This window comes from Rhinolophus hipposideros (assembly GCF_964194185.1).
Source record: "Rhinolophus hipposideros genome assembly, chromosome: 9".
Taxonomy (NCBI): domain Eukaryota; kingdom Metazoa; phylum Chordata; class Mammalia; order Chiroptera; family Rhinolophidae; genus Rhinolophus; species Rhinolophus hipposideros.
In genome coordinates, this window is record NC_138055.1 from 87285338 (window position 1) to 87302301 (window position 16964).

Genomic DNA, 16964 nt, shown 5'->3' on the forward strand with positions numbered 1-16964 from the left:
TGCCCCAGGGGGGTGGGGGGGAGGGCCGCAGGCTGCAGGCAATGTTGCAGCCACCTGCATTTGCGAGGTCTTAGATCTCTAATGAGTTTGGTCATTACTTTCTAGCCAGGGCCTGCCTGCCTTCCTTCCTTCCTTCCTTCCTTCCTTCCTTCCTTCCTTCCTTCCTTCCTTCCTTCCTCCCTCCCTCCCTCCCTCTCTCTCTTTCTTTCTTTCAAGATTTTTTCTCTAATGTAAACCTTTTTTTGACTTTACTGAATGTCAAGTATGGTGCTGAATCATTAACACAAAACGGGGAGCAAGCAACATCGCTTTGGTCGTCCAACGATTGAATGAAGTGGGTATGATCAGTCTTTCCATTTTAAGATGAAGAAACTGAAGCTCGGAGACGTTCAGTGGTGTCTCCTGTACCCACTGATTCAGTGGCCTCTCCTGCTAACCACGATAACAATGACAACATAATACTAATGACATGCTCACTCTGTACAAGGCGCTGTTCCAAATACTTCTTTGACAGGAACTCATTCAGTCCTTACAATAACACTATGATAGGGACCACTGTTATCTCTGTTTAACGGAGGGGGAAACTGAGACACGGACAGGTTAGGTAATTTGCCCAAGCTCGCCAAGTTGGTAAGTGGCAGAGCTGGGATTATCTTTTACTGCTTATATTTTCTGATAAAACATTTCTCAGTTTTTCTCTTATTTTTCACTTGAAATCTTCTGTGGTGACCCAGAATGGGTGCCAGCTTATTGAGAAGAGAGTCTGAGCTGAACTGGGAATGGGTTCCAGTGACCACGTCCCTGCAGCTCTGGAGATGAAGGGAGGTGGAGAGGGTGATGAGACGGCAGCCACAAGCCTGGGCTTTTGCCAGGGAAGGCCTCAAAGCTCCCTCGCGGATTGCCACCCCATGCTGGGCAGCTCACAGTGACAAGTCGTGGCTTCTAGGAGAAGAATCCAACACGGTTCTTGGGAGAGGAGAAAACCAGAGGGAAGGGCTGGCACAACCTCAGCCCTCAGATCTGAGAAGGAGTGTTTTGTGGACTAGGGGATGTAGGTAGCAGCTCTCCCAAGAGCTAGGCAAGAAAAAGTAGGTTTCTGTTTGGGCAGCAACCAGATTTCAGGGAGAAGGAGAAGCACATTCCCAACAGTGTACAGTGTTCACTCAGGGAGAGGTGGCCTCGGACCTGTACCTCTAGCGAGAGGAGATGGGCCATCTTTAAGCTGACCTCTTCATTTTCTCTGCCTTCTGAAACCCTATCCATCTCGGAAATCTTGGCTCCAATGCCACCTCTTCCCTGAAGCCCGTTCTGACTTACCATTTTCCACACACCCGTCGAACTCACAGTTCTGTTCAGAGGACAGAAACCCGAGGTACTCTGAGGTCCAGGCTAGTCCATGTTCATTCAGGGGACGGGCCTCTATTCCTCTACTGGGGAGTAAGCTGAGGCTAAAAGTGGTGACTCGACCGATAGAGGCCTCAGGCACTCTGAAAGCCAGCCCAGTCAGTTCCAGGAACTCTCCCCAAATAATCCCATCTTACTCTTCATTTGGCCTTGGGTTTGATGTCTTGCCCGCTCTGATATGGTGCCTTCTGGTGTCAGCAGTTTTGGCATGGATGCATCTCTCAGGTGCTCTGACAACACTTACTGAGCACTTACCACGTATCAAGCACTATTGTAACTGCTGTTCTGGGATTATCTCTTTTAATTCTCCCAACGACCCAGGAGTCGATGTTATTCTTATCACCATATTACAGAGAAGGAAAGAGAGGACCAAGTCCTCAGCAGCTAAGGTGCAACACTGAACACAGTGAACAAGCATCAAAGTCTGGGAGTTGTTTCTTACCTGCCCTCAACATAAAGAAGTCAGGGACCTTCTGCCTCCTCTTAGAGCACCTAGCAAGTGCCTGTACATAGTAGTTGTTCAATAAATACTGGCTTAGTCAATATCCAAAGACATGTTCTGCTTTTTCAGCCATCAGTGAGGGTGCTTTTGAGAGGGCAAAATCGTGTTGAATCTTTGCTAGACAAAATCGTGTACTTCTTAGAAGAGTTGAGATTTGTAGGCAGTGTCCTAGCAAATTTGATTCCAAGCCTTTAGGGTAGCTGGGATATAATAAAAAGGTATCTTTTTGGTTTTTGTCCCTAGTTCCTGACACAGAGCTCCTAAACCCCTTGGAATTTCCTGGGTGATAGGAGGTTCTTTTGTTCTAATGAGGCCATTCTTGCTGGTAGCTTCAGGGTGGGGCTGGTCACCAAAAAGACCATTCTGTGATGAAAGGGTTGGGACTTGGAGCCGCGCCCCCCCCCCCCCCAGCCGCTGTGGAGGGGAGAGGAGCTGGAGGTTGAGTTCATCACCAGTGGCCGACGATGAGACAGCCATGCCTGGGAGGGTGGGACACAAGTGCCTGTTCTTGGGGTCCTTCCACACGTCACACTGTGTACCTCTTGTCCTATTTATCTGTGTCCTTTATAATATCCTTTCAATAAACCGGGGATAGTGAACTGTTCCTGTGTTCTGTGAGCCAGTCTAACAAATTGTCAAACCTAGGAGGGGGTCCTGGGAACACCAGAATTCATAGCTGGTCAGTCAAGAGCCCAGGTGGCAACATGGGACTTATGACTGGCATCCAGGGTGGGTCAGCCTTGAGGCCTGAGCCCATAACCTGTGCGGTCTATGCTAACTGCAGGTATTTAGTGTCAGGCTTGAATTGAATGGTAGGACACCCAGTCGCTGTCCAGGGGGTTGGAGAATTGGTTGGTGTGGTGAAAAAGCCCACACAGAAGTGTTTTATGAGTAAACACAGTTCATAGTAGCAAAGAGACACATGAGAAGTAGGTGGGAATGACGGGTTCAGGGAGACAGCCCATTTCAGGAAATCTGGATTCATTGACTCAGACACCACAAGCACGTCATTAACTGCTCTTCTTTTTCTGTCCTTCACTCGCAGGACAATATAAAACTGGCTCTTACAAGGACTGATGTTGAAAACAATGTACCTTCCAAAAGATACCAAAGCAGCAGTCTGGACCCAGCTCGCTCTCCACCGTCTGTGTACCTCTCCTGTCATGTGCAGCAGGACGTGCTGCCCAGGGGACCTCAAGCCAGAAGAAACCCCGGACCCACTCACATCACCAAGAAGGTTGCATCTCTTTTCTCTGCTTGCTAAGACGGGAAAGTAGATTCCTGGGTTTGAGAGATTTCTTTATATCAAGAATTGAAACACAAAGGATTTTTTTTCAAGTTAACATTCAGCTCATAAAAATGGACTTTGGGAAAACGTCTCCAAACTCTATGTTTCTGTTAATCGATCTTTTACTTTACCAAGTGAATCAGAAGCTACAAATCAATTGGGGGAAGAAGATACAGACTTCACCGAAAGATTTGCTGCTTAAGCCAGATAGACGCTGTCTCACAGTGCTTCTTTAAATTGAGAGCATGTCTGGTACATTTTAAATGGTTTCATTCACTTGAAAGTGAGATGTATATATTCCATTCAGAAAACAGGCGTCGTGTGCTTGATTTTGAAATCCTTCAAAGTCGTATCATGTTAAGACTGAAAGAGGCATTTGAGTCTTAACCTTCTCACTTTAAAGAGAAGGAAACAGCAGCCTGGAGTAATTAAGTGACTTGGTCACATCCCAAGGCTTTGTCTGTGGCAAGCTGTCCAATTTCTAGCTTTCTCCCATTACTGTGCGTCTTCCCTGTATCCGAAATGTCTGCTTGTCCTTCGTTAGGACTCTCTACCTTGTCATCAGCTGCCGTCACGGATTGTTAACCACTGATCCCCCTCTTGGATTTTTTTTTATTGTTTTTTCGTTTTATTATGGAAAAATTTTAAACATAAAGGTAGAGGATATAATATAAATAATTCCCATGTGCTCCTCACTCAGCTTCTACAATTATTAACATATGGCCAATCTTCTTTTATCTATACCTATTCCTAGTTCCCCCTCCCACAGAGATGATTTTAAAGCAAATCCAAACATCAGGTAATTTCAGCTATAAATAGTCCATGTGGAACCATGTAAGGACCCTCAGATATATGAGTATCACCACTAACAAAAATTAATAATTCCTTAATATCATCAAATTTGTCTGATTCTTTCTCTCTCTCTCTCTCTTTCTCTCTCTCTCTCTCTCTCTTTCTCAAAAATTGATTTCTTAGAATCAGGATCCAAACAAAGCTGGAGATGAGGTTTCTGGTATCAGGTAGAATGATTAGCCGATCATTCAGAGTTCTTGCATTAGAGTGTTTGCCAAGCGTGGGGAAATAAATTGCATAAGAAGGATATTTTATAATAATCATAGATCACATTTTATATGCCTTTCCATTTCATACGCATCTTTGACCCACAACATTCATGTCAGGTAGGATACAGAGGTATCATTTGCCTCTGACAGAGGAAACTGAGGCCTGGAAGTGTTACAGGATCCAATCGGTGGTCAAGCTGAGATCACCCAAATTTCCTTCTTCTTATCGCAACAAAGTATCATTATAACCGCCATCTTATTACTATCATAGCTTCTACTTTTATGGGGCTGGATAGGTTCCCACCCCTTTCTAAAAATTTTTCAGTAACTCATGTAATCTTCAGAGCAACCCTCTGAAGTAGTTGCCTTTATTCTTATTTTGCTGATGAGGAAACCAAGGCACAGAGAGGTTGAAATGTTTTCTCAAGGTCACCCAGCCCCAGCATTTAAATCCAGGCCTTTCTGATTCCAGAGCTCACGCTCATAACTTCTACAATACACTAGTGTCATATTATAAGGCAACTGTAATTTTCGGTGTTGAAAATTTACCTTGATTGACTTATCTTTTTTCCCTTTTAGAATTTGGCTTTACATATGAAATGAAATTACATTTAAAACAATCTGTACCCTTTAGATTACTTCATCAATGTGGATGTGGTTTTCCTCTATTCAGACATCTCATAAACACTGGCGTCGTTATCGTTTATCCGAATTTGGGAAGTTCTATATAGCTCTCCACTAAATAATTAAGAGGTGCAAATAAATCCTAGACTCCGGACCTGTCTGCCCCAACCTCACACAGCCAATGGCGAGCGTCACACAGTCCCCGCCTTGGCCTGGCCCTGCTCACACTGTCTTGTGCTTTCAGGAGCAATCAAAGCCCTTTTAGAAAATATTTCCTGGTCTTCTGTGGCCTTGGATGGACAGTTTTCCACAAGGCTTTTTTTTTTTTTCCAGCCACACTGGCCTTAAGAAGATATTACTCAGGGCTCCACACCTACTTCAAACATTTTTAGGGCCCTGGTGGGGCCTCCTGCTTGATTGCCAGGAACCCTACAGAGAGGAGGAGCCCAGCTCTGGGGCTTGCCTTGGTCACAGTGTTTACTGAGAGCTCGGAGGCCCACTGTCAGTGTGGCAGTGCTTTTTCTCACACTTCCCCAAACAGCATATTCTTGTTAGGCAGCTGTTGCTCGCGAGGTCTTCTTTCTGCCCCCGGTCGCTTTTCCCATGTTTTATCGCTGGTGGGATTTCCCCCCTTCCTTGTTTTAAGGGCTTTCTCCCTAAGTCTTTCTGTCGCGGAACAGCTGTGCTCTGATATTAGATAGAATGTTTTCTGTGCTCACCACAAGCTTATGAACAAAAGGGTTTTAAGAACCCTGATAAATGAACAAGGTCTCTGGGAAGATGAAATGTTACCAACATTTCAAACAATCACAATCCTTGTGCATCTCGGCGGCTTTGCCCTTTCACAGTCGTGCCGGGCGGGTATTTGGTCGTGGAGCCTTGGAGACTGGGATTTTTTTTCAGTCTCCCTATCGACCTGACATGGGAAAGTTGGTCAGAAGATGGCCCTTCTCTGGCATCAAAGCCCCGAGCTGGCTTTCCCAGCTGCTGTTTGTCCTGGGGTGAGGCCCCTTTACAGGGTTTCGGGGAGTTTGGTCAGCAGGAGAGGACAAGGCTGACATTCTGGTTCCCGTTACCTTCCCAACATCTGAAAGGACTGCCATCCTTGAGTCGGGCTACCTGTCTGCAGGTGCAACGCTGAGCACCAGACAGTATCCTATTCCATCCTGTGAAGTCTGTGGTAGGGCCTCTAACTTTCAAAGGAGGAAACGGGGGGCTTAAGGAGTTTAAGTGACTGGCCCAAGGTCATAGCAAGGAAGTGGGTGGAGCCACTATCTAAACCCAGATTTGGGGGAGGCCGAAGCCTCTGCATTCTTTGGTAAAAATGGCACCCCTCAGTGTCTGGCGAGACATGGCCAGACGGAGGAATCCTGGGCTGTCCTGTGTCCTACTTGTCTGGAGGACTTTCTTCTAAACTCGAGAGGCTCTTCTTTCTTTAAACTCTTCTCCTCACCCCCACCCTGCCTCTCATTCACACCCTCTGAAGTGGGCCTGTCATCCTTAACTCCCCATTTTAAAGCCACCTAGACCCGTGGCTTTGGTTCGCTCACTGCCCGGTTCCAACCCAGACATTGGCTCCACAGTCCAAGCTTCTTCCTGGTCCTGCCTTACGTGGGAACAGAAAGGTCAAGGCTTGAAGTAAAATGACAGATGGAAAGAAAAGCCTCTCCCAGCCTGTGGAGCTCCGTGAAATCCTTCATTATGGGATTTCCCTTGTCAGAGCTGCAAGGAGAAGCCTGAAGGCTTACGGCAAAAATCTATAACACATAAAGGCACTGTACACACAGGCTTTGCTCATCACCGCGAAAACATCTGACAAGCAGCCCCAAGGGGGGCAGGGCAGAGGGGTGATGGGAGGAGGAGGGAGGAGAGAAGAGGAAAGAAGAGGGAGAAATGACCAACTGCGTGATTTCATTTCCTGCCTGTTGGCACCATGCCTGCTCTCCTCTACAGAGCTGAAGAAGAGGTCTTTCAAAAATGCAGCAGGAATAATTGAGGCTAGACCCAAGGAAGCACATCAAAACCACGGGAGCCTGGATACCTAGGAAAAGATCAGCGAGGCATCTCCGTGTCTGGAAGTGTTTAAGACTGGGGTTCAGACTCAGCACTGGGGCTGGAGGGCTGGAGGGAGGGGCTTAGGGGTGGGCTGGCACAGAGGCAGAGGCAAGGGCTCGTTGATTTGGGTCCTGTGCATTTAGGAGTGAGTAGTCACGGGTTACCCTTGGAAGCACCCCTTCTCCAGCCAGACTAGGGTTAAGGCAATAAGTCCACACTGAGAGACTGCCGAGAGGTCGGCAAATATGAGCAAGCTCCAGATCCTCCTGCCTCCAGCCATACACGTGGTGAGCACCTTTTCCTCCTCTGCCCTCATCCTTCCCAATCTTTTCTAATTTCCTTTACCCTTTGAAGCTTCCCTTTACCCCTGTGGAAAAGCACAGACAAAGTATCTCTCCTGCAGGGGTTTTCATGTTGATAAAGAAAAAGACTTCCCCAGGACATAGACATCATCACAAAGCACATGTTTGCAGAAAGGCTGGGAGGGGCTTTATTCTTTGGGGGAGAAGGGCGGGCAGGTGCTGGGGCCCAGACGTGGTGAGGCTGTCCCACCTTAAACGGGGCGCCTCCAGGTTCTTGTATGCAAAGGGAGGCTATGAAAAGTGCAAAGACACTTTTGCAGTGACCTCTAGTATGTCGTGCCACCTGAAGAGTTCAGGGTGTGGTGGGGGCAATAGGGCCTGAGGAAGGTTTCCTGGGTTCCATGCCACTTGCTAGCCACAGGACCTTGGGCAAGTCATGTCACTCCTCTGGGCTCTGTTTCTCCTTTGGCCCAAAGGGCTAAATCCTAATTATCCCGCTTGCCTTACAGGCAAATCATGAGGATCCAGTCAAGTGAAATAAAATTTGGGAAGCTCTTTGAAAGGTTAAAAATGACATTGAAGTGTGATTGTTGTTCTTCTGGATATTGGGAAGTGGAGGACGAGGAAGGTGCTGCAGCGTCCTCCACCCTCCTCTTCCAGAATTTGTCAGGCCTCTGTAGTAGCAGTGACCAGACCCTGCCAGAAGCTGTGGGAGGAGAGGGGCTCCAGAAGCCAGCAGCAGTTGGAACTGTGGCCAGCTGAAACCACCCGACCTCCCTCCTTGCCTGGCCTTCTCCAAACCCCAGGAAAGTCAGAGTTTCTGTGGAAATTTAAGCTGTGCCTGCTGTACCAGACTGGGGTGGGGGAGGGGACTGCACTCTGCCAAATGGTGGGCATGGAGGGGAGGCGACAGCTGGAGGGTACCAAGCTGGAGGGAGTCAGAGCCCTTCTCCTGCCAGCCCGTGCTAGGCCTGGGGACTGCCACCTACAATCAGCGTAGGCAAATGTGGGTGGCTCTGGCAGTGTGAGGCTTGGGGAGCCTGTGTGTGGGATGCTGGAGAGGTGTGGCGCCAGCAGGCAGGGCATAAGGCACACACTGCCCATCGGAACCAGAGGAGGGACCAGCTCCCTCCTGGCAGTGCATGGCTGGCTCTGCCTCCAATAAAGGAGGCTTCTCCTTGTCTGGGATCACGTGAAAAACAGGGATCCTCCTGTTGCTCCTGGTGTACAAGGGTCCCCTGCGTCCCTTCCCCCCACCCCCACTCCTCCCTCCCGACACACAGCACCCCCAATCCTCCCTCCCGACACACAGCCCCCTCCCCCCGGACACACACGTATAGTTCCAGCCCCTGGAGCTCTGGAGGGCACCCCGATGGAGAGGACTTTCCAAATTGCTCCTGTGGGCACACATGTGTGCCTGCTCTCTCACTTCTCCCACCTGCCTGGCCACCTAACCAAGCAGGACGGCTCCCAGCACCCAGGCCGGTGACATGAAGTTGACAGAAAAGTCTGCCTGAGATGTGACTGCTGCCACTCAAGGCTTTCAGCTTGTAGGGTCGGCCTTCCAGACAGTTCTATCCTCCTCGACACCCAGCAGTAGTTTTTATAGCCTGGCCCCTGACTTCCCCTGGCATCTCATAAAAGGGTCCATGTCCCCTACTGCAGGGCACAATATTGTAAGACTAATTTAAATTGCACATAGCATGGTTTTAAAAACTAAAAAGTATACTCATTTCTCATGTAGTTATTTCTACATGAGACTATTGAACCAATGTTGTTGGTTTCCTGGCCCAAGGAATCCCCAATATTTGTTTCAGTTCCACAGCAGTCATTCCCACCCGCTCCCCCAACCCCATCCATGATCTTGGAAAAGTAATTTTGCCTTTTGGGGCCTCAGCTTTCCATCTTGAAAAGGAGGGGGTGGGCCAGGTTTCCGTTCAAAAGGAAAACTCAATAATAACAAAAATAATTATGCTGACTCTGTGGACTTACTATATACCCTCCAGTTTTCCCTTTAACCCTCACCCAAAAAACCATGTAATTGTAGTTTGTACGGGCTTCGCCCTCAGTTTCTCCTTTCTAGCACTCACCTCATTTAAGTTTCACTGAACTGTTGATTTTGCCTCCAAGCTCACAAATCTCTTGACCCTCTCCTTTTGTTGGCATTCCCATCACTGCCAACAGTCATTCAGCCCCCTCATCAGTGTTTCCCTGGAATTTTGAAGCCATTGAAGGATGACCCCTTGACTGCTGCGAACTGCACCCAAATGATTCTGTGTGGGACCCACATTCTCCCAGCCTGAAACTCCTTCGCCTTCCAGACAAAGTCCAGGCTGCTAGGTGAAGCCTGAGGCCCACCATGAGGAGTTGTACAGAAGCCACCATTTATGTACCACACACTAAGTAACAGCGGTTGATTACTGGTAATACAGCAGTCCCCTTATCCACGGTTTCACTTTCTGTGGTTTCAGTTACCCGCAGTCAACCATGGTCCAAAACTATTGAACGGAAAATTCCAGAAATAAACAATTCATAAGTTTCAAATTGTGTGTCATTCTGAGCAGCATGAGGAAATCTCTCACTGTCCGGCTTCATCCTGCCCAGGACATGAACTGTACCTTTGTCCAGTGTCGCCACGCTGTAGACGCTGTCTGCCGGTTAGCCACTTAGTAGCCGGCTCTCTCCATTATCAGATTGACTGTCATGGAATCACAGTGCGTGTGTTCAAGTAACTCTTATTTTACTTAATAATGGCCCCAAAGCGCAAGAGTAGTGATGCTGGTAATTCAGGTATGCCAAAGAGGAGCTGTAAAGTGAGTGAAAAAGGAAAAGTTCTTGACTTCCTAAGGAAAAATAAATTGTATACTGAAGTTGTTATGTCGTTCGCCTCACCTCATCTCATCACAGAGGTGTTGTATCACCTCCCATCATCTCAATAAGAAGGGTGAGTGCAGTGCAATAAGATATTTTGAAAAAGAGACCACATCCATAACTTTTATTACAGTATTTTGTTACAGGTATTCTATTTTATTATTAGTTATTGTTTATCTCTTACTGTGCCTAGTTCATAAATTAAATTTTATTATAGATATGTATAGGAAAAATATGGTATATATAGGATTTAGTACTATCCATGTTTTCAGACATCCACTGGAGGTCTTGGGATATACCCCCCGTGGATAAGGGGGAACTGCTGTAGTTAAGTTATCATACCCTTTTTGCAGATGAGAAAACTGAGGCGCCTAGAGATAAAGGAATTTGCTCATCTAGCTGGTTAGTGAAGGAGCCATGAGTGGAATCCCAGTCTTGTTGATTCCAATGCCCTTTCTTCCATTCCACTGCCTCTCTTTCCAGCCACACTGCTTACTACTTCTCACTTCCCTTATTTGATTTCTCACAAACCTTGAAAGTGCTATGATGTTTAAAGCCTCTGCTTTTTTTACAGGGTGTTCCTTCTGGCTAGTGAAATACTCACATGCCTGCCCAGGACACTCCTATTCATGCTCCAGATTCTTGCTGAAGCATTTTATCTCTTGTGAAATCTTCCCAGACCTCCCTGAACAGCCTGAGATAGTTGTTCCCTTCTGTGGTCAACACTGTCTTTTTCATCCTGCGATTACTCCATCCATCATGCGTTGCAGTCATCATTGAAAAATCTGTCTGTCTCTTCTATGGACCTGTGAGCATTTCTGGGTAGGGACCAGGTTTTATTTGTCATTGGTTCCCTAACCCCCGTTATAGTACCTGGGTCTAACATGTATTAAGCAGTTTTTCAAAATGCTGAGTGCTTTACAAAGACTATCTTATTTAACTTTCCTTATAACCCTGTAAGAGTATCTTCTCCCTTTTCGAGATGAGGAAATTGAGAGGGAGGGGACAGTGGCAGCTCCAGAATTTTAATCAATTTAATTTATGGGTTATAATCAGGTTCTGGGGATACCAGGAGCTTTGTCATGAAGCTGGGTTTTGCTATGCATTGTTTTTACTTTACACATTGTGTGTTTTGGGGGTGGCTAAAGCCCTCCTTTGGTGCCACTTCTAGAGGGAAATTAAGTCATTTGCCCAAGATCACATGGCTGGAAATGAGCAGAGTCAGGACTTGAGCCCTGGATAGCTGCTGGAGAACACCTGAAACACTACCAGGAGGTGGTTAGTTAGACGTCAGGAGGTAATGAATGAGTCATTAACATGGAGTTTACAAGAACAAATCCAAGGACTCAATTTTTTCTAGCTTATAGGTTAACAGGGGAAATAACTCATTAAAATGTACACGACACTTACAATTGCTGGGACACACCCAGCAATTGGGCAGAAATTTCTACCTGGAGTTGAACAGCTGTTGGGTGAGGGGAGCTGGTTTAGAAGGTTGGTTTCTGGGGAAAAGAATGAGTTTTGGTGAAGAGGAGGACACAGGCTGCCATATTAAGCTGCAGCCTACCCACCACGTGTGTTCCAGTTTCCTCATGTACATAAAGTAAGATGCAATGGTCTCAAAGTCTCCTTCCAGCACCAATACTTTATGACTCTGACTTTGTTTTCAAAGCAAAGATAATGCTGAACATATAAAGCACTTAGACTCTTTTTGATTCCTGTGACTTTTGAAAAACTCAGAGAACAGCCTGTCAGACATTTCTGTGCAGATTGTCTCTTCTGAGACTAATCTGTGGCCAGCTCTCATCAGGAATCACCTTTCCCCCATCCTTGTCCAGGGAATGCATGAATTTTAATATTCAACAGAGTCAGAAAAGTCAGCTGCAGGAAAAGAAAAAAAAATCATAAAGTTCTCCAAAGCTAGACAAAATTGGTTTGAGGTTCCTTAGGATTTTGCATTATCTGGGCCAATTCTTCTGTACGATAGCATGAATGATCCCATACTTTTATCTGGGAGTGTGGGTAACCTGACAAATGACAGAGGAAAAGCTGGTTGTATTTCACAGGCAGGTGAGCTGGCCCTCCTCAGGGAAGCATGGAGAGCTTAATCCCAGGCTGTTATCTTTCTCTTGCCCAGAGTCAGAAGTTGAGCATTGCACAGAGTGGTGGGGAGTCTGGTTGCTTCCCAGAAGCCAGCCCCCACCCCCACTCTTTGGAGAGTAAGAGGGAGATGAATTTAATGATTCTGGTTCCAAGCCCAAAGGTCATGGCTGCATGGGGGCGAAGGTTACCAGTACTGAGTCTAGGAGAGTAGCAGCTGCCTGGGAAACCCATGGAGCTGCCAAGCGCCTTTCATCCAAGGATCCCAGCGGCATTTGGGGGGAAAAGGCACAGAGGAGAATGGGGGAGGGGTGGCATGGAGGATGTTGGGAAAAGACAACTGATGGGAACTAGCTCTGCTGAAGCTCTGGGCTAGTGAATTTCCGGGGCTACCGGGTATTTCTCTGGAGACCTTCTGAAGAGGGAAGAGGTAGACAGGTGGGTAGTGATGATTATGGACTATCATCCTGAACTCTGCCTGACAGGATGGCTGACCTAACAAGAGTCTTTATGCTACAGTAGACCTTTCCACAGAGGAAACAATTTTAAACATTCATTTAACAAACCATTCATTTGGGTTAGGTGCAGATAGTTTACAAAGAATATTAGCTTTGTATGTTTTGCCCTGGATTAAAAATAAAATTTCTGGTGGTAAATTTGGAGCCCATCTTGACAAGGGTATTAAAGAAGATTCCAAAAAAGGAAGACCCTCCTGCCCATGATCTTTTCCTTTTGCTGTCACTCCAGCCTCTGCGTTCCTCCTTGAGGCAGGAAAAGCAGAACAATGGGCTATGGGAGGAGGAAGGAGCACGAAGAGGGGCTGGGTGGTTCATTGCCATGTTCGGACTTGCTCCCTCTCCTCTTTTGGGTCCACTGGGCCTCCTGGGAATCTATAACCCAGGGCTGCTGCCCATTTGGGGGATCTGCGTGACCTTTCCCAAGGACAGGGCCAGCCCATTTCTCCCAGTTCAGGCTCCTTCTCCTGCCATTGGACAGGCTAATTCATATGATCCCTGCTTCATCTCACGGTTCCAACGTACAACACCGCATCTCACACAGTAATGGCCTCACCAACTTAAGGAAGGATGGTCTATTTGGGATGTTCTACTTCAGAGTGTGGACAAATACAAAAGCTCTGCTCTTCCAACCAGAGGAAATGCTACTGACCACTCTCCCTGTCCTCAGTATAGGATGTACCAGGAGTCCCTCCTGGATTCAGTGCTGAAGATGAGGGTAAGAGAGACTGAAAACCAAGGGGCCAGCATCCATGCTCTGCACAGCGAGACACATAAGGATATAAAACTAATGGTGATACTGGGAAGTAAATGTGGCTCTGAGCATATAGAGGATGGGGGATTTCCATTACATCCCAAGATGTGGCCAAGGGAACAGGAAGCTGAGAGGAGGTGGGATTTGATTTAGAATTTGGAGGATAGTAACATTTGGGCAGGGATAGAAGGGTGGTTTCACTACCAGGCAAAGGAAGACTTGAGCAAAGTCTTGGGAACAAGAAATGTTGTGTGTAAGGAATGGCAAATATTAAGTTTGACTGAACCATCTGTATTTGGAGGAAGTGGGTGATTAGAGTTAAGATTCAACTGAGAATATGTAAGATGTTGTTGGAGATACAGTGGCATTCCAACTAAAGTATGGAGGGCCCGAATTTTACCTTAACGTTTTGGATTTTATTCTTTATGCACTATGGACCCATTGAGTGTTATGGATTTGAACAAAACTCTCTGTACTTCTTTGTACCTTCCCATCTACAAAAAGACTGCCAGCACCCAGGAGCTCAGCTTAATTAAAGCTAACCTACCCAGATAAGCAATGACCTTGTGACTGCAAGTGTCTTCATTAGCTTAATGCTCTAATTAGCCTAGTTGAGGAGCAGGAGTGGACATACTTGGGTTGGAGTAGCCAGGTGGCAGGCAGAACCAAAAAATAGCCTGAACTTCTGCTTAACAAGACCGAGGCCCAGAAGTAATTTGGTAACATGGTGTAGTGAAAAGAACAGGAGGACCCAAGGGTCTAAATATTGGTTCTGTCACAAATGAGGTAAGTATGTTTAGACAGACAACTCATTCGACATTCATTTATTGAGCACTTATTGCAGGCCAGGCACTGAGCAAGACATGGAAATCGAAAAGGAACAAGGCCCACTCCCCATCCTCAGGGACACTCATAGGTTAGGCAAATAAACAGGTTACTTCAATACCATTTCATAAATGTCCTTACATTCCTTCTACCCGTGTCTGCGATCTCCTTGTTCTGTACCTCTGTTTCCACAAGCCAGACCTTGATCATGGCCAGGGTGCTGGGGCATTGGACATGACTCCCTGGGCTTGCTTCACTCCAAATGAGAAAAAGTGGAGGCGATTGCAGGTTCCCTGCTTCCTGAACTTCAATCCATAGGTATCGTCCCTGCACAGCCAGGTAAAATCTGGTTCTTGCTCCTTGCTGGGAATCAGAATTTGAACAGAAGGCCAGCGAGGGATGTGCAGTGTATGCAGTAGGTGCATTCCTTGTGTATGACAGAAAAGGCCTTGATTCTCCTGAGTCAAGCTCTTATCTCTTGGTCTGTCCTGAATTTTCACCAAGATTATGGCTGTCCTCCAGATACACGGGCTCCCAAGGGTCGAGGAAAATCCCACTGTTTTAATGAGGAGCCGGGACACACAGAGCCCAGCAAAGCAGATTGTGCCTTGGACTCAATCAAAAAACAAACAAACAAATAAACCAAAAACAGCTCTGCAACAAGGAAAGTAGCCAGGACCCAAGGCAGAAGCCGACCACCACAGCCCTGACTCAGCCTTGCTCTGTGCTGCTTCCCTGCAAACACACCCGATGCCAACCAGATCCCACCTCACCGCCCAACCCCCAACCTCATCTCTGCTCCTGCCCACTCCTGGGGTCTTGGAAATGCCAGATCCTTCTTTCCATCAGTCCCTGTCTCTTTCTCCTGGCAAAACCTGACTTCCAAGAAGCTTTCTGGATTCGTTTTTGGTGGTACCAATTCCCCTATTTCTCACTACTCCCTCATACTTAGACTCTTTGATCTCCCTTCACCTGGTGTCCCCTCTCAGTGCCTCATTCCGGTGCTATGTGACTAGCAAGAGAACTAACTGGCGGGGAACCATCTAAAGCAATGGTCCCCCTTGGGAAACACCACAATGGTGTTCAAGATGCATGGGGTTAGGAAGAAAATGGTAAACTTCTATTGATTTAAAAAATACTTAGTCTCTGTGCTGCATTCACTGCGAGGATGAAGACCGTTCTCAGCAATCAGAGAGTGGACATCCCAGAAGATGTGGACATCACTCTGCAGGGACACACTGGTATTGAGAAGGGCCCCAAGGGCACCCTGCGGAGAGACTTCAATCACATCAATGCAGAACTCAGTCTCCATGGGAAGAAAAAGAAGAGACTCTGGATTGGCCAGTTGTGGGTTAATAGGAAGGAAGTGGCTCCTGTCTGCACTCTCTCTAGTCACGTACAGAATGTGATCAAGGCTGTTACGTTGGGCTTTCATTACATGATGAGGTCTGTGTGTGCTCACTTCCCCATCAACGTCATTATTCAGGAGAATGGTTCTCTTGTTAAAATTTGAAATTTCTTGGGTGAAAAATATATCGGCAGGGTTTGGATGAGGTCAGGTATTGCTTGTTCAGTATGTCAAGCCCAGAAAGATGAGTTAATTCTTGAAGGAATGATATTGAACTTGTATCAAATTCAGCTGCTTTGATTCCACAAACCACAACAGTTAAAAACAAGGATATCAGAAAGTTTTTGGATGGTATCTGTGTTTCTGAACAAGGAACAATTCGGCAGGCTGATGAATAAGGTGTAAGTTGTCCCGCTACAGAAACACCAAGATGTCAGCTGATTCCTCAGACTTATTTGTGATATTTTAAAGATGCAATAAAAGTCATTATTAATTCGGGGGGGGGATACGTAAAGCAGGGGCTTTTTAATAACAATGTGTCTGTATTGGTTCATTAATTGTGACAAATTTACCCTACTGAATTAAGATGTTAATAATATGGGAGCCTGGGTGTGGGGTACATACAAAGTCTCTAAACTATCTTTACAAATTCTCGATACATCTCAACTTTTTCTGAAGTAAAACGTTTATTTAAAAAATGTCATCCTTTTCATAGTCTATATTTTACATGCTTTATGATGGACACACATTATCATAAAAGTACAACATAGTTAAAATATAGGTTCAGCTGCATGACAGCAGGACTCTAACGAGACAGAAGTTGTCTACAGGCAGATAGCCCAGGATGGTACAAAGTCTCTGTTCATCAGGCTGCTCCACGGAGTCTAAGATGGCTTGCTACCAAGTCCATGCTGGGGGTGGGTGGGGGCAGCATGAAGGAAGCCAGGGAGAGGCCGCAGGTTCCAGAATTCACACATCACTTCCCCTTACGTACCATTGGCCAGAACTTAATGCAAATGGCTCTACCATGTTTGGTCATGGAAAATACAGTCTTCATTTTGAATGGCTACGGGTCCAGCTAAAATGTAGGGGGTTGTACACTGTAGAAGAATGAAAAAGGGAAGCAGCTAGCATTCGTTGTCAAAATTGACAATTTTTTAAATTTGTGACTTAGAAATAGGTAAATATGCGTATATTGAGGGCACTGCTCAACTTTTTAAAACTGATACGGGCACACAATCAAAGACATTTAGGCCACCAGTTGAAAACACGGGCGAGGAGACAGGTTGCATTTCTGGCTCAGGCTTTTTGAACC

At 46.4% G+C, this 16964-nt stretch overlaps 1 pseudogene across 1 annotated transcript; it reads left to right on the forward strand.

The window, feature by feature from the left end:
• The first annotated feature begins 15469 nt into the window (after positions 1-15469).
• On the forward strand, positions 15470-16047 carry LOC308501942 (large ribosomal subunit protein uL6-like; annotated as a pseudogene). The gene has a single exon. The product of its transcript is annotated as a large ribosomal subunit protein uL6-like (transcript).
• Positions 16048-16964: the final 917 nt, after the last annotated feature.